Source organism: Jaculus jaculus, chromosome 2, assembly GCF_020740685.1.
Source record: "Jaculus jaculus isolate mJacJac1 chromosome 2, mJacJac1.mat.Y.cur, whole genome shotgun sequence".
NCBI classification, from domain to species: domain Eukaryota; kingdom Metazoa; phylum Chordata; class Mammalia; order Rodentia; family Dipodidae; genus Jaculus; species Jaculus jaculus.
Genome location: NC_059103.1, coordinates 139,989,737 through 140,004,551, shown reverse-complemented (window position 1 = coordinate 140,004,551; position 14,815 = coordinate 139,989,737). Strand labels below are relative to the sequence as shown.

The 14,815-nt window shown below is 44.4% G+C and overlaps 1 protein-coding gene across 2 annotated transcripts in view; it reads left to right on the top strand.

Moving 5' to 3' along the window:
• Positions 1 to 14,815, top strand: part of Slco5a1 (solute carrier organic anion transporter family member 5A1) — a 172,517-nt gene that overhangs the window by 119,881 nt on the left and 37,821 nt on the right. The window lies entirely within an intron of this gene.

Sequence of the window (14,815 nt, the reverse complement as noted above, 5' to 3'; positions counted from 1 at the left end):
CTGACTAACGTGGGTCCTGGGGAATCGAGCCTCGAACCGGGGTTCTTAGGCTTCACAGGCAAGCGCTTAACCGCTAAGCCATCTCTCCAGCCCCCAATCTTGCATTCTTTACAACAATATTTTATTTATTAATTTGTGAATAGAGAAAGGGGAAGGGATATATGGGAGTGCTTGGGCCTCTTGCCACTGCAGACACACTCCAGGCATATGCATTGCTTTGTGCATTTGGGTTTACATAGATACTCGGGAATTGGGCCTGGGCCAGCAGTCTTTTCAAGCAAGCACATTTAACTGCTGATCCTCCTCCCCAGCCCTATGTTTGCATTCTAAACAGCGGAATGGGAGTGGGGAAAGACAGGTATGGGTGAGAATTTAAGGCCACATCCAATTGCTTGGGAGGCATAGTCTGTATTGCAGGGGGGCAACCATAAGCCACACTATTACTCTAGAATAAGAGTCTTGTGCCAACTTCAGTCTGCTGCCTGTTTTTGTCAATCATACTTTATTGAAACACAGTTTTGCCCCTTTGTTTACAACGACATATGGCTACTTTAGTACTACAACAATAGCATAGAATAGTTGTCATACATGCTCTGTGTCCTTCTACAAAGTGGGACACATTTATCCTTTTATTAAAAAAAAGAAGCTCACCGACCTTTGTTCTAGAAGAAAGATGAGTACTCCTCAGCGCACAAGCAGGAGCCTCTGTCATGGCTTCCTCCCAAATTCTATGCCAGCAAGTGGTAAGATAACGAAACCTTTAATACATAAAATACAAATAATATGAACTAGTCATCAACATTATAATCTAAAACAGACTAAACCTGGGTTAGGGAGATGGCTCAGTGGTTAAAGGCTCCACAAGCCTACTGGCCAAGTTCAACCCACTTCAGCACCTTGGTAAAGCAAAGTGGCACATAAGTCTGTAACCCAATGTGCTTATGGGCTTATGGCAATGGGAGGTGGACTGAGGAAAGTCCTGAAGGATCAACATCCTCAGGTTGTCCTCAGACCTCCACACACAAGCAGTGGTTCACATTTACATCCCCATCACAATAATTTAAAATACTTTTAATACATACACAAACATACTCTTACCTATGAGGTATAATTTTGCAACTGTGAGTTGGGCACTGAAACCTGAAGGTCTTCCTTGCCTGCTTGTAGCAGACAGCTTCAGGTTCGCTGAGATGAACTTCCAGACCAGGCACAGTTATGGAGGAAGGGATTTATTGAAGCTGACAGATCCAGGGGAAGTTCCAGAAGAAGCTGGCCTGCCTTCACAGGCCCAAGCAGAGAGAGAGAGACGTACAAGCCTAAAGCCAAAAGCCAAAAGCCACAGCACACTTCAGGAACTCCAGCTAGGCACACTTTGAATATCTTTAGACTGAAATCTGGAACCCACCACCACACTTTAAGATCGCCCAGTGACACTGCGTCCAGCTGGGTGTCTGCAGATGCAAACTACAAACAAACAACTGAATATATTGGGGGCCATCTATTCTATTCAAACCACCACACTGCTCCAATAAGCTACATCTTGACTTGTGCCTGCAAATTGTCTTCTCTTTTATTCTGTCCACTTTCTTGTCTTAAAATGGCTTCTCTCAGGTCCAGTCCAATTATCTAAGATGTCAGCAATGCATTCTTTTTCTTTCAGAAAAAAAAAAAAAAAGGCATTTTGTTTGACACGTGCTCTGCATAATGCTCATTTTGGTTCAAATGAAAATGTGAGCGCACAGATAAGGTCCGAACAGTAGTTGGGGGAGATAGAGAGTGCTTAAACGAGAGGTCAGTCTGTGAAGGCACCTGACAACCATGCCATCTGATTCCTCCTTTCTAGTGCTTTCTGCCCAATGTTACTTTCTATAAGGTCGATTAATTCACTAATAGCTTTCTTTTCTAATTTGTAAGCAGAGAGGGAGGGAGAATATGGGTACATCAGGGCCTCATGCTGCTGCAAACTAACTCCAGATGCATGTGCCAATTTCAGCATCTGGCTTTACATGGGTACTGGGGAACTGAACCTTGGTCATTAGGCTTTGCAGGCACTTGCCTTAACGATTTAGCCACTTCCCAGCCACTCAGCAATTTCTTAATCATATATTCCCATAGACAATAGAGTTAGTGTTTCTTTTCATAAATCAGTTTCATTGTCATAAAACTCACTTTGTAGATTTCCTTACCTGATGGAGTTATGCATGTTTCCAAACCAAACTACCCTTCACTTTCAAAGTGTAGCATGTAACAACTGGTTAAGATTTCCTTCTCAATTGTTTGGCTCAAATTTCTTACACTGGACTTCAGAGAGTAAAGACGGATGGCTATTTGGGGTGGGGGAGGTTCTTCCAGTTCTGAGGAAGTTCAGAGTCTCAGTACCTCAGGCTCCTGCTAATAGGTGGGTGAGATTAGCGTATGATTGGAGTAGGTCTAAGCCTAGGAAGACTGCCCTCGCTGAGCTCCTTCACGTTTTTGCTCAAATGACCCCAGGCCAGCAAAACTTTGCCCAGTAAGTCCTGTTTAAGAATGCACCTTCCGGGCTGGAGAGATGGCTTAGTGGTTAAGTGCTTGCCTGTGAAGCCTAAGGACCCCAGTTCGAGGCTTGGTTCCCCAGGTCCCACGTTAGCCAGATGCACAAGGGGGCGCACATGTCTGGAGTTCATTTGCAGAGGCTGGAAGCCCAGGCGCGTCCATTCTCTCTCCCTCCCTCTATCTGTCTTTCTCTCTGTGTCTGTCGCTCTCAAATAAATAAATAATTTAAAAAAAAAAAAGAATGCACCTTCCCCCATGCTCCAATTTCTTCTACTCTGTCTAACATCTTTTTCTCTGTAATTCTTTTCATCTTATAACATTAGACACTGTTTATCAGCTATGGACTTGTCATTTTTTTGCACAATGTGGGCAAGAATTATCATTACTTCTACTCACCACATGTCTCTGGAATTTAGAATCGTTCCTGACACATAGTTGACTTTCAGTGCTGGTTTTCTATCATAATAAACATTTAAATATTAAGTAAGGCTGGGGAGACAGCTCAGTGGGTAAAGTACTTGCCTTGTAAGCATGAAGAGCTGAGTTCCATCACCAGAACCCTCACAAAATGCTGCACATTGCTGAGCGTGGTGGCACACTTTCAATGCCAGCACTTGGGAGGCAGAGGTAGGAAGATCATCATAAGTTTGAGGCCAGCCTGAGACTACAGCGTGAATTCCAGGTCAGCCCAGGCTAGAGAGAAACCCTACCTCAAAAACCAAAATAAATAAATAAGAAAGAAAATTTAAAATAAATTGTTAAATTTATTAAATAACTAAATTTAAAATTGCATTATGATTTCTCTGAAAGATATACTTTACAACATGTTGGCAAAGAACACAAAACAAATTTTAGGAGAACTACTGTTTAAGTAGTTTAAAGATTAAAAACACATGATAAAGACACCTATGGATGCCCCACAGTTAGCACACTTAATAGCCCAAAACTCATGGGCTATGTTACAAGATATATGATAAACATTATATATATATATATGTATATGTATGTATATTTCCAGGGTAGGTCTCCCTCTAGCCCAGGCTGACCTGGAATTCACTATGTGTAGTCTTAGGCTGGCTTCACACTCACAATAGTCCTCCTTCCTCCACCTCCTGAGTGCTGGCATTAAAGGCATGTGTGACCATGCCTGGCTAATTGCATTTTTACATACTAGCAACAATCCAAAAATAAAATTAAGGAAACATTTCCATGAACATTAGCATCAAAAGAATGAAACTCTTAGAGATAGTATTTAACAAATACGTGCAAGATTCGAATTCTGGGAACTACAGAAGTATTGTTTAAAAGTTATAAAAATGCTTGTCAGAGGAAATGAGATTTCATTTAGTGGGAGGAATAAACTAAAGATGGCTATTGTACCAAGATGGTGGCTGTAGTTAATAACAACGTTCCATTCTTGCTTATTTGCCTGTAGTTTCATACAGAAGAGTATTGCACTGTGGTCATATGTACCCAGTCTTGCAGCAGCCCTTCATCTTCCTACTCCTCACCAGTGACTATACCATTGAAGGGAATGACTCCAGCTTCCCTAGTGTCCATTCACCCCACTCAGCTCTTCAGAAAGGGGTGTGGCCTCATAAGTCCCTCCTCCATCCATAATAGACTATCGTCTGGCCTCATCATGTACAGGTTTTGTCCAGGTAACCACAGCTGCTAGGGTTATGAGTGCAATGGCCATGCCATGTCCAGACAGTCTGTCCCCTGTTCTGTGATGTTCCCCCAGTCCTGGTGGGCATTATATCTATATACTGTGTAGACCTGAGCCCTCATCACTTATCTTCAGCACTTGACCAGTTATGAGTTTATGCATTAAGTGCATCCCATTGAAATCCAAAGGTGCTTCCCTGGCCAGGGCTAAGAGCAGAATATGTGGGTATAAGAAAGACAAATATTTAGAAGACATTAGAAAGAGATCTGTTTAACAAAACAATAGTAGTTTCTCCCATAAGGCCTGTTGATTTCTACAGTCATGGGCTTTTGACCTGGTTTTCAGTACCAGGTGTGAGCTCCCTGTTGTGGAATGGACCTCAGATCCAATCAGAAAGTGGTTGGTAACCCCATGACTATCATGCCACTGCTGCACCAAATGTCACATCTTGCTCAATAAGCCAGTAACAATATATCATATTCCTGAAAATTGTTGAATAAACTTGGTGTTCTCACCATAGAATTATAATTTAATCATTTAGATTAATTTTCATGATTTAACAATGGAACAACATATTTATATTTCAAAACAAAATATTGTAGATAATAATTTAATTTTATCAATTAGAAAAAATGCTTTAAAATTAAAGAAAATAAAATAGACATCTTATCTTTATAGACTGGGAAGCATCATATTTCAATGTCAGTTCTCCTCAAATTGATCTACAGATTCAACACAATTTCCATCAAAATTCCATGAGGCATCTTTGCAAAAGTTGCAAAGTATTTGTATGGAAATATAAAGGACCCAGTTTAGCAAAAAGAATTTTGAGAATGAACAAACTTAAAGGACTCATAACTCCTGATTTCAGAAGTTACTAAAAAAATGGTAGTGGGGTGGAGACATGGCTTAGTGGTTAAGGTGTTTGCCTGCAAAGCCAAAGGATCTCAGTTCAATTCCCCAGGACCCATGTAAGCCAGATGTACAAGGGGGCGTATGCATCTGGGGTTCGTTTGCAGTGGCTGGAGGCCCTGGTGCACCCATTCTGTCTCTCTCTCTCTCTGCCTCTTTCTCTTTCCCAAATAAATAAATAAAAATAAAATATTAAAAAATGGTAGTGCAGGTTGGAGAGATGGCTTAGCAGTTAAACGCTTGCCTCTGAAGCCTAAGGACCCCGGTTCGAAGCTCAGTTCCCCAGGACCCACGTTAGCCAGATGCACAAGGGGGTGTATGCATTTGGAGTTCATTTGCAGTGGCTGGAGGCCCTGGTGTGCCCATTCTCTCTCTCTCTCAAAAAAATAAATAAAAATGAACAAAAAATATTTTAAAAATTGGTAGTGCACAAAAGAGTATTGTACTGATTTAAAACATATAAACATGAAGGGAATAGAATTGAGGGTCCAGAAATAAGCCTTTTAATACAATTTATAATCAAGTATTTTTTGAGGCAGGGTTCACTGTAGCCCAGGCTAACCTAGAACTCACTTGGTAGCTCTAGTCTGGCCTCATCTCACAGGGATCTTTCTACCTCACCCTTCTGAGCTCTGAGATTACAAGCATTGGCTACCACACCTGATTTTGAACAAATGTTTGACAAAGATACAAATACTGATTCAGTGGGTGTAGTTCAGTGTCTTTCCAACAAACAGTGCTGGGACAAATGGATAGCTACGTAAAAAGAATTAAATTTAATAAACATATGATGGATCAAAATCCTTAATGTAAATGTTAAAATGATAACATTCTTACAAATAACCAGGCACAAATCATTGTAGTCTTAGACTATGCAAAGAAACTAAAAGGGAAAAATTGATCAATTGATTTCATCAATGTTATATTAAAAATATATTTTTTAAAAGAACACAAATTCAGGTTACCTCCCCAAAAGCAAAAGAAAACATTTGTACATCAACAGACACCATCAAGAGAGCAAAAAGATTACCTGTAGGATAAGAGAAGATGTTTATAAATCATACTTTGCCAAAGCAGCTGTATCTATAATAAAGATCTTTTACAACTCAATAATAAAAACAAAAACAAGCCAACTTTAAAACTAGGCAAAGGCGGATGGAGAGCTGGCTCAGCGGTTAAGAAGCTTACCTGCAAAGCCTAACAACTGGAGTTCGACTCCCCAGTGCCCATGGAAACAGATGCACAAAGGGGTGCATGTATTCGAGGTTCATTTGCACTGGAAAGAGGCCCTGGTTTGCCCACTTTTTTCTATCTCCCTTCTAGGTTTGTTGGCGCACACCTTTAATCCCAGCACTTGGGAGGCTGAGGTAGGAGGATTGATGTGAGTTTGAGGCCAGCCTGAGACTACATAGTGAATTTCAGGTCAGCCTGTACTAGAGTGAGACCCTACCTCAAAAAAAGAAGGCTCTTGGGGCTGGAGAGAGAGATGGCTTAGTGGTTAACATGCTTCCCTGCCCTGCAAAGCCTATCCACCTGGGTTCGACTCCCCTAGTACCCACGTAAAGCCAGATGCACCAAGTGGAGTTCATTTGCAGTGACTGGAGGCCCTGGTGCATCCATTCTCTCTTCTCTCCTTTCCTCTCCTTGCAAATGAATAAATGTAAAGCCTCTTACGTGAATCTTCACAACAGTCATCTTATTCATAATAGTCCCCGAATGGAAACAACCAAGAAGTCCCTCACTGATGCATAAACAATTAAAGAGTGATGTGTGAATGCCGTGGAATCAGTAGAAATGAAGGGTGGACAGATGCTTCAAGATGGACCTTGAAGAAGTGCAAAGTGACAGAAACCTGAGTTACGTGACTCTGCGTAGATGAACGAGGCAATCCTACAGAGACAGAAAGTAGATTAGTGGTTATCTGGGACTGGGATGTGTTGGGAGAAGTTGGGCGGGAATAGATGTAATAGTTAATGGATCCCTGGGTTCTTTTGTTGGAATGATGCACATGTTTTGAAATTTTGGTGATGTTGTACTTATCTGTGACTATGCTCTGAGTGTGTGAGTGACTCTGTGTGTGTGTGTGTGTGTGTGTGTGTGTGTGTGTACACTGGGCTGGTCCCCTGGAGGTGGTAGAGTGTTTGTGAGAATGAGAAAAGACTTAAGTTCAAGTGCTGGCGTACCCCAAAATGTTGAGCTGTGCCCATTAAGTAGGGAAGGTTTAAAGTAGATGAATTATAGCTCAATGAACCTGTCAATTTGCAAAACAGAAGAAAAATAAACACAATGTGTTCAAATTAGTAATGTGACAATATCCTAAGATAACTGTTCTGGCCTCCCATTCACTTGGCAAAATTAAGAGGATAATGCGTTCTCTAAAAAGCGAACTTTTTGTCTGCCTGGCTTTGGTGGGGCAAGAGCACTTTTATAGGCCTGGTTTACCCAGGCAGAAGTTTCTCAAAACTTTTCCTCCCCAGATGAATAGCAGTATAAAAATCTGCGTACTTCTCCCAGGGGAAGGATGGCTTTGTCAGGTTTTATAGCTGGACTGTTTGTGGGCCAAGTGATGATCGGCCTTCTCCATGGGAAAGCTCGAGAGCTTCAGAATGTGGATAACAATGAGCAGAAAGAGATGTTGAAAACTGCTGACAGGAAACGGATCTTGCCCGAAGGGCCTCTGAAGAGAGCTTTGCATTTGGCGCAGGCCCACCTCTGGAGGTTTTACCTGCATGGAATGAGGTCTTATTACTCTCCTTCTATCCTGCACAAAAGGCTTTTCCTGCCCTGCCCACCCCCCACAATAATTTGTTTAAAACTTTCCCACCTTGTATTTCCCAGAGCCAGAGAGCAGAGGGCCGGGAGCACTTTGCATCGCATCACTGCGAGTCGTTTTTGCCTCCCGTGTCACTGCGTGGGTGCTCTTTCAGGCATCTAAGCCATAAAAGATGCAATGTTAGTTTGATATGATTTGAGAGTCCCTCTTTCAGCACAGCTGGGCTTTGGTGTTCACACACTGTTTGAGCTGAGTTTGTCAGAATCGTGAAATGAAAAGTGTGGTTGTTTCCCTGCTGAATATTCCTTTTTATTACCTTTCCGCCCACAGTCCCAAGACTTGGAATCCCCAAGACTGGACCTCTCATATTTCTCTCCTTCAGCACAGTGACCCACTGTGTTGGTGGAGGTGAGACAGCGTGGCCGGAGAGTGAGGCTCCTGGGCCCTTTGAAGTGTGGGCTGCCTAGAGATAGCCCCATCCGCAAGGCATCGGGGCTAAGATGTTTTTAATCTTTTCATTGACAACTGCCATCCATAGAGACAATATACCATAACCATAATCCCCTTCCACTGCCCTCCCCTTTTCCTCTCCTGAATCCCTTCTTTCCAACTAGTGTCTCTTCTGTTTTGATGCCATCATGTTCCCCTCCTATTATTCAGGTCTTGTGCAGGCAGTGCCAGCCACTGTGAGGCTATGAATACCATGTCCACTTTATGTCTGGAGGACAGTAAGTATTGTAAGCAGTTCTCCTCTGCTTTGGGCTCTTACATTCTTTCAGCCTCCTGTTCCACAATGTTCTCTGAGCCTTGGAGGAGGTGATAGAGATGTCTCACTTTGTGCCAAACACCGTCACCTCCAGGAAAGAAGTTTTTTTTTTTTTTTTTTTTTTTTTGAGGTAGGGTCTCACTATGTTGTCTCGGTGTGGCCTTGAACTCACAATGATCCTCCTACCTCTGCCTCCTGAGTGCTGGGATTAAAGGCATGTGCCCCCACACCTGGCTGGTGTGAAGACTTTTTGAAAACCTTTATTAATAATCCTGGCATGGTCATGCTATAGTTCAAGAGCCTTCTCTGTTGGTTGGCAGCCAGTGGCCTCACCTGAGCTGCGCTGTGATGGCTGTCACAGGGTACATGTCAGCACCTGAGGCCCACGAGGTCTACTGTTAGCATTATCTCACTTGTCTGAAGTTCTAGAGAGGACAGTGTGTCACAGCCAGTTAGTTGCAGCCATGAATCAGGCTAGATATTCTATAAGCTTATGTACCTCAGGAGACTTCCTGGGAGAACTTCCTGTATGTTCTTCACTATGCCTACGGGTCTTCTTCTGGTACGTGGACCATTAAGCAGGCATGGAGGCCAGGCGTGGTGGTATTCACGTTTCATCCCTGCACTTGGGACACAGAGATGGGAAGCAGAGATAGGAGGATTGCTGTGAGTTCAAAGCCAGCCTGGGACTACAGAGAGAGTTCCAGGACAGCCTGGGCTAGAGTGAAGGTCCTACCTCAAAATAACCCAAAATAAGATTTAAAAAAAAAAAAAAAGACAGGCATTGAATTCTTAGGGAAAAAAATCCATAAGTTACTTCTTTTTTTTTTTTTTGGTTTTTCAAGGTAGGGTCTCACTCTAGCCCAGGCTGACCTGGAATTCACTATGGAGTCTCAGGGTGGCCTCGAACTCATGCCAATCCTCCTACCTCTGCCTCCTGAGTGCCGGGATTAAAGGCGTGCGCCACCACACCCAGCCCCATAAGTAACTTCTGATGGCACATGCAGCTGATTGTCTCTGAAGGGGTTCCTGAAAGTTTTTTTTTTTTTAATTTATTTATTTGAGAGTGACAGACACAGAGAGAAAGGCAGATAGAGGGAGAGAGAGAGAATGGGCGCGCCAGGGCTTCCAGCCTCTGCAAACGAACTCCAGATGTGTGCGCCCCCTTGTGCATCTGGCTAACGTGGGACCTGGGGAACCGAGCCTCGAACCGGGGTCCTTAGGCTTCACAGGCAAGCGCTTAACCGCTAAGCCATCTCTCCAGCCCTCCTGAAAGTTTTCACAGCAGTGAGAATGAGCTATTTGCAAGAAAAAGGTGTCCTGTGCTGGGTGGACTTGGGCAGGTCACTGGGAGAATGCGTTTCCGCTGTGCGGTCTTCTGAAGACCGGTTACATTTGCTGACCTCAGGGTTTGAGTTTCTTAAAACAATCTCCTGACATGTTCTCCCCTAATTGTGATTGATGCTCTTTCCCTGAAAGAAAGTGTGTGCAGGAGAGAATGAAGCCTTAAAGAAGTAAAATAATCTATCCTGGCAAGAGGACAGCCTTTGTTTAATATTGCAAAGTTAGAAGCATAGACTTTAGAAGGTTGAGTTGATTGAAGTGTTGTACCATGTTCTGAAAAGGTCGCAGGTTCTGGAAAGGTATTACCATGTGAGCTTGTAGGTAGCAGAGCTAGGATTTACTCTTACCTGGATTAGCCTCTTAGATATTTGAATTTACATCATCCTCTTCCCTCCTCCAATTGCACCTCAGACCTCCCCGGGAGAGAGTGCCGAATCTTGACCACTAGACCACCAGGGCACATCAACCTCAGTCCGACCTTTGCGCCCTGGGCTGGGAGGAGTGGCATTCCCATCTTGCCAGGTTATTTTTTATTTTATTTTATTTATTTTTGTAGGTCTGTGTGTGTGTGTGTGTGTGTGTGTATGTTTATATGTATGTGGATACATGTGTATGTGCAGATGTCCATTCATGTATGTGCACATGTGTGTGGAGACCAGAGGTTGACATTGGTGTCTTTTAAAATCTCTCTCCACCCCATTTTTTATATTTATATTTTATTTTTCTTATTAGAAAAGGAGAAGGGAGAATGGGCACACCAAAGCCTCTAGCCACTGCAAACAAACTCCAGACACATGCACACTTGTGCATCTGGCTTTATGTGGGACCTGGGGAATTGAACCTGGGTCCTTTGGCTTTGTAGTCAAGCACCTTAACTGCTAAGACATCTCTCCAGCCCATTTTTTAAATATTTTATTTTATTTTAGTTACCTTAATTTTTATTTATTAATTTATTTTTGGTCTTTCGAGGTAGGTTTTCACTCTAGTCCAAGCTGACCTGGAATTCACTGTGTAGTCTCAGGGTGGCCTCGAACTCACGGCAATCCTCCTACCTCTGAGCCCCCCCCCCCAGTGCTGGGATTAAAGGCGTGCGCCACCACGCCTGGCGCACCTTATTTTTTGAGACAGGATCTATCACTGAACCTGGAGTTCACTGACTTGGCTAGGTCATTTAGCCAACAAGCCGCAAGGAAACCCTGTCTCCAATTCCTCCGTTCTGAGATCAACCTGTGTGGGCTGCCACACCCAGCCTTCGCAAAGGTGCTAGGATCTTAACTCAGGCTTTCATGCTTGCTCAGCAAGTGTTTTTCCCACTGAGTAATCTCCCCAGCTTCCCATATTTCCAGCTTCTTTTCCCTGACGGTCTCCCACAAGCACACCAGAGGTGTCATAGGGCATAAAATTGCTGCTCCACCACCTTTCCTCCCTACAGATCCCCTGTGTCCCAAGTGTTGCGGCCACTAGAGGGCGCTTGCAGCAGGAACTTGGACCACAGAACCATGTCCCTGCAGGCTGGTCAAGGGACAGGATCTGCACTGATGCTCAGACTCAGCGTAGGCTATGGGACCACTGTTGGCGCTCTGAGATCTGGGCCCTGACGGAACGGTGGGAGGTACTAGAAGGGGTCATGAAATGAACTTCGGTCAGGGCTGGTAGCAGTAACGTCAGCGTGGAGGGCGCGGCTTTTGTATTCTCTCCATCCTCACAAAGGAAGTGGCACTGGTGGAGTGGCATAGGGGGAGGAATGATGGAGGAACTGATCCCATTTGCTCCAAACTAATCCAGAACTGCACCTACGTATAAAAAGTGTGTGGGTGGCTGGAGAAATGGCTCAGCAGTTAAGGCGCTTGCCTGCAAAGCCTAAGGACCAGGGTTCAATCCCCAGTGCTTATGTAAAGCCAGTTGCATGATGGTGCATGTGTCTGAAGTTCGTTTGCAGCGGCTGGAGGCACTGCCACACCCTTGCTCTCTCTCCTCTAGCTCTCTCTGCTTGTAAATAAATAAATGTACCATTAAAAAAGTGTATAGGGCCGTTCTTAAACACACTCATCTCTGTGCTAAAGACGTCTGGCTAAAACTTTCTTTTTTTATAGGTTTAGTTATTTGTTTATTTAAGAGAGATGGGGGGGGCAGAATGGGCACGCCAGGGCCTCCAGCCACTGCAAACAAACTCCAGATGCATGCTTTACCATGTGCATCTGGCTTATGTGGGACCTGAAGAATTGAACCTGGGTCCTTAGGCTTTGCAGGCATGCACCTTAACCGCTAAGCCATCTCTCCAACCCTGACTAAAACTTTCAAAAGCCTGTGCCTGGTTACATGGTTACTTTTGAATCCCAAGCCCCTGTGACATGTCCCCTTCCCAGATTTCCTCTTGCCTCTACAGCTGGTTTTCGGCTTGCTTTGTGGAGTTACCATCTTGTGATTCTCCATTGACTCTTACTACCCATCTTGGACCACCTCCTCTCTGTCAGGAATTCCGCTGCAGCTGATAAACCCCCCAGCCCAGCTCCTCCCAGAGCTTGCAGACCTCAGGTGCTACAGTGTGAGCCCGGGTGTGGCTCTTCCACCGACCCTCATGCTGTGTTACAATGGAGACGTTGAGCTGCTCCCCATATGCCGGTCCTATATCCAGATCCCTGCCCTACCCAGGCGACACGCACTAAATTTGCCTAACTGACTGTGTTTCAGTGTGGCACTTTCCCGTGGCTCGCCCCGGCCCTTGCTCTTGACCACCGTGACTCGGGTTCTCCCCGCCTCTAGGCTATCTTGATCTCTCACCAACCAGGGTACTCATAATGTCCAACTCTGGTCGCATTTGACCCAGTGCAGAATTCTCCACGGCTTTTCGCTGTCCAGGGGTGCTATCCATCTGAGCTCCTTTCTCGGGTCTCACTCCTCCTCCTCTCGTCCCCAGGCCCCGCCTGCCTCCCTGCATCTTGCTGTGAGTTCTCCGGTCCTCAGTCTGGTGCCTGGGCCAGCGCTCCTTCTGAGGACCGTGGTCTCTGGTGCTGGCGCTGGGCACGCTCTTTTTCTTGGTGGAGTGTCAGCTAACATATGGCCACTGTGAGAGGCTCTCCTTTCCAGTCAAGACTGCAGTCTCTTTTCCTGTATTTCCCTTGTAAGTTATATATTTTTTAAAATTATTTTTATTTTTTGAGGTAGTCTCTCACTCTAGCCCAGGCTGACCTGGAATTCACTAGGAGGTCCCAGTCTGACTTTGAGCTCACAGTGATCCTCTTACCACTGCCTTTGGGGTGCTGGGATTAAAGGTGTGCGCCACCGTGCCTGGCAGGATTCCCTTTATTGTAATTCTCTAGTAGCCTGTGTGCTTCTCTTTTACATTGCAAGGTTCTTGGGGCAGAAACCATGATGATGGGTTTTATGTTTTGTATAATGAATCCTGCCACACCCAGAAAGGGCATGAATCACACTGAAGAGAGAGTGAGTTTACTCAGGCTGCCAAAAGGGAGTCCACGGTCAAGGCACTGGTGTCTGGTAGAGGCATGTTCCCCAGAGGTGGCTCCTCACCGTCCTCACACAGAAGCAGGGTGAAGAACACTCAGGCCTCCTTCATGCAAGCACCAGTCCCGTCATGTGGCCTCCATCCTCCAGCTCCAGATATCTCCAGAGGCCCCACCTCCTCCTGCCGGGCTTTTAACATAAGAATTTTGTGGGTCATAAGCATTCAGGCCATAGCAGTCACCCTTACCCACCCCGCCCCATGAGCTAGGCTTTTATGACAACTACCTTTTCTTTCTAGTTGTCCTACCTGTATATGCACCCCTAAAGGTTATGACTTAGTCTTATTGCTTCTTGAATTTTATGCAAGTGCAAACATATATATCATTATTTATTTATTTGAGAGAGAGAGAAAAAAAAAGAGGCAGATAGAAAGAGAGAAAGATTGGGTGCCCCAGGGCCTCCAGCCACTGCAAATGAACTTCAGATACATGTGCCACCTTGTGCATCTGGCTTACATGGTACCTGGGGAATCAAACCGGAGTCCTTTGGCTTTGCAGGCAAGCCCTTTAACTGCTAAGCCATCTCTCCAGCCCAGCCAACATTTATATTTTGTTGCATGTTTTTCTTGTCTTGTCTTTGTAAGATTCATCTGCATTGTTCCATTACATTGGCTCTATTTCTTCTTTTGCATTACGGTCTAGCAGTACGTCATGATATGAATGCATGGCAGGCCTGTTAAGGCATGGGGCTGTTATGATATTCACTATATCTTGTATACCATGAGTTCCTTTGGGAAATATATTCAGAAATGGAATTGCCTGTCACAGGGTGTGTTTGTCTTCAACCACCAGATAATGTCAACCTGTCTTTCAAAATAGGCGTCCCTGTTTCCTACCCACCAATGGTGAGAGCTCTTAGCACTTGGTATCTTGGCTAACAAACATGAGGTATTATTAAACCTTAAAATTTTTACCAACATGACTGGTGTGTGGTGCTATTTCATTATGGTTTTGATCTGCAAGTCCCTCTCAGTAATGAGGAGTGTACATTTCCTGTGTTTATTGATCATCTGGACTTATGTCTTTGGTGAAGGACCACCTCAGACTTTGTTCACTTTTCTCATGGGTTGTTTTTATGTTTTTTAATTTTCATTTTATCAGGAGGGCAGATAGAGAATGGGCATGCCAGGGTCTTCAGCTGCTGCAAATGACCTCCAGATGCAGTGCTACCTGGTGTATCTGGTTTATGTGGGTCTTAGGGAATCGAACATGAGTCCTTTGGCTTTGCAAGCAAGTGCCATAACCGCTAAACCATCTCTCCAGCCCATTTGTCTTTATTTTATTTCTTTGTAAAA